Below are 2,843 nucleotides of genomic sequence, written 5' to 3' on the forward strand. Positions count from 1 at the left end.
TTAAAGATTGATTTCTAGATATAGGATTGATTATGTGGCAAAGGTAATGAATATTTTTAAGCACTTTGGTCTTTTATATGAAAATATTTTCTGAAAGAGCTTAAGACGTTTTTACATGCTCCCTTCCATGGGGTTTAAGGAGTGGACAAGTAGCATTCTTGATGTGAGTGAACCCAAGTTCAAAGATAGAAAAGAAATTGGGGTGACTGGAGAACTATGGTCTAAAGGGAAAAGTCAGAACGGAGGGGGTGTGAGGCTCCACCTCCAGAAGAGGAAGAGCCTTTAGGACAGGGTTATGGGAATAACTCTTGTTGGGGCTTTTCCCCAGATTTAGTGGGGAAGCCACTCCTTCCTCTGTTCCCCTTCCTGGACAGCTAACTCCTTTGTCTATGTCTCTGAGGACACAGGACTGAGGCAGTTGTACTAGCCAGCCCTTGAGGTAGGATGGCTGTCCTTAACCATGGTCACCATCTGAAATATGGGAGCAGAGCAAGACACACTAAGAGGAGGGGCCCTTCAGGATCCTGTAGTTCAGTTCACAACAAAGCCTCCAGAACTGAAGCAACTTGTCTAAGAAGTGACTCACAGGGAGCTTGTGCCCTCCTCTCCATTCTTGTGTGGTGATAAATTAAAATGACTGGATTTAATTTGAAGATGCAAACCTTCCAGACACGATTCTTTGTGTACACGTGTTCTGTGTCATGTGCCCTCCCTAAGTGTCAAGGGTGTGGCTGGTGCTGTGCAGCTGCCCACAGCACTTAGGCAATTGCAAAAATCTGATACGGAAGGCTTTGGTTCCTGCCTCTCAGGTATGCATTACGGGGTGAACTGTTTCTCACGTCTTTACTAATTTTCTGGATGCATTCAAAAGAAGTTAATTAACTGGAGGTCTCCACCCACCTGTGCTCCAGTTTCTTTGTGTGCTCCCTCATTTTCAAGTATTGTGATCTGTCGGAGAGAAAACTGTAGCATCTAGATATGAAGTTGGAGGTATTTCTCCACCCCCTCTCCTGTGTGTGTGTGTGTGTGTATGTGTGTGTGTGTGTATGTGTGTGTGTGTAAAATGACACCTGGCATACATTGAAATAAAGAACCAAGGTCCAAAGATTGGGAACCAGAGCCCTTCTGCATTCACTTACAGTGAAGCACAGGTTCCTAATGTTGCTTGTGTTTGCACTTAATTCCTCAAGCAGGACCTTTTCATTCAGTCATACTGAATCTTCCCTGAGAGGAGGGATGTCCACTTATGTGCCTTTGAATTTCTTGTTTTGTTTTGTTTTTTTCTTTTGAGACAAGATTTCTCTGTGTAGCCCTGGCTGTCCTAGAACTCGCTCTATAGACTAGACTGGCCTTGAACTCAGAGATCTGCCTGCCTCTGCCTCCCAAGTGATGGGATTAAGGCATGAGCCACAATTGCCCAGCATTGCTTTTATATATTGGGGAGCGGCATTTTTGAGACAAGCTTCATACCATAGCCAAGCCTTGGCCTCCTGAGTACTGGGATGGTAGGGGTGAATCACCACTCCCAACCCACTTCTGTGTGTATATACATTCAGTGCCAATGGCATGATCAGTTAGGGACCATCTATAACTGAGCACCAAGCACTAGCCATGTGCAATGTGTAGCACTAGACCCTGGGGAGCTACAAAGAGCTAGTGGAATGGCTACCCTCCGCATCTCAGGGTCTAGTTATAGACATCTAGCAGTGCCTTTAAAATACGCATTTATCAAGTTTAACAAAATCTAGTGGAGTACCTCTATTATGGTATGGAGTGGAAGAGAGAAAAGGAGATTAATTCCAAATGAGTTGAGTGGACACTAACTGCTATGGGCAGTGTTGCTAAAATTCCTTCCTAAGGGGAGACAGGAGTGACATCTGCCTCTTCTCCTAAGGTCTCAATAGCAAACCAAGACACTCTTCTGCCACATTCACTCTGGAGAACCAGTGAGTCTACTAGGCTTCTGTACAGAGCATAGGTGAGGGGTTACTCACAGGAGTGTGGGTGCTCCTCCCTAACCACCCTGAAAGCCTTTACCCAGCAGGGATGACGGTTCCCCCGCACTTCATAGATGGAGCCCTCCAACCCCTCAGTCTTCCCAGCCTACATGCTCCAGTCTCTTCCTTCTTGTGGCCACATGCTGTTAAGGCAGAGCTGGCTGTGCCGGGGGTAGGAAGTGGCTGTACACTCAGATGGGGGTCTCACGACCCTCTCACCCCAATGAGGGGATATAAAGAGTCATCCAGAGCAGCTGGGATGATCCTTTTGAAAGGGGTACAGCGGAACTCCCCAAGATGGTGGTTACTTGTCTCAGAGGACAGTCACTCATGACAGGTCATGAAAAGAAAGTTTACCATGCCCTCGAACTGGAAAGTTTCCAGAGGAGAGGTGTTGGACTATGAGTCTGAAATATTGCTAAGACTTGAGCACTTTTTTCCAGCATCTGGAAGATGCTCTGAGAATCACTGGGTGCATGAAGGAAGACATTTATAGAATGAAACCCTCTTTTTAAATTTTTAAATTGAATTTATCTACTGCTCTTGCAGAGAACCCAGCTTCAGTTCCCAGCACCCACATGATGGTTCACAAACATCTTTAACTCCAGTTTCAGGAGTATTCTATGCCCTCTTCTGGTCTCCGAGGACACTGCATGCATGTGGCACATATTTACATGTAGGCAAAACATTCATATACACATAAAATAAACAATCTTTTTTTAAAAAAAGAGTTACTTCAGAATAAACCCATTAGCTAGGATGGCCTTTTACCTTAACACTTTAAACATGCCTGAATCATATGTACATGTCACTGTTTTAGATCTTCTTACATGATTAGAAATTCAT

The sequence above is a fragment of the Peromyscus eremicus genome, chromosome 7, assembly GCF_949786415.1.
Source record: "Peromyscus eremicus chromosome 7, PerEre_H2_v1, whole genome shotgun sequence".
In the NCBI taxonomy this organism is placed as follows: Eukaryota; Metazoa; Chordata; class Mammalia; order Rodentia; family Cricetidae; genus Peromyscus; species Peromyscus eremicus.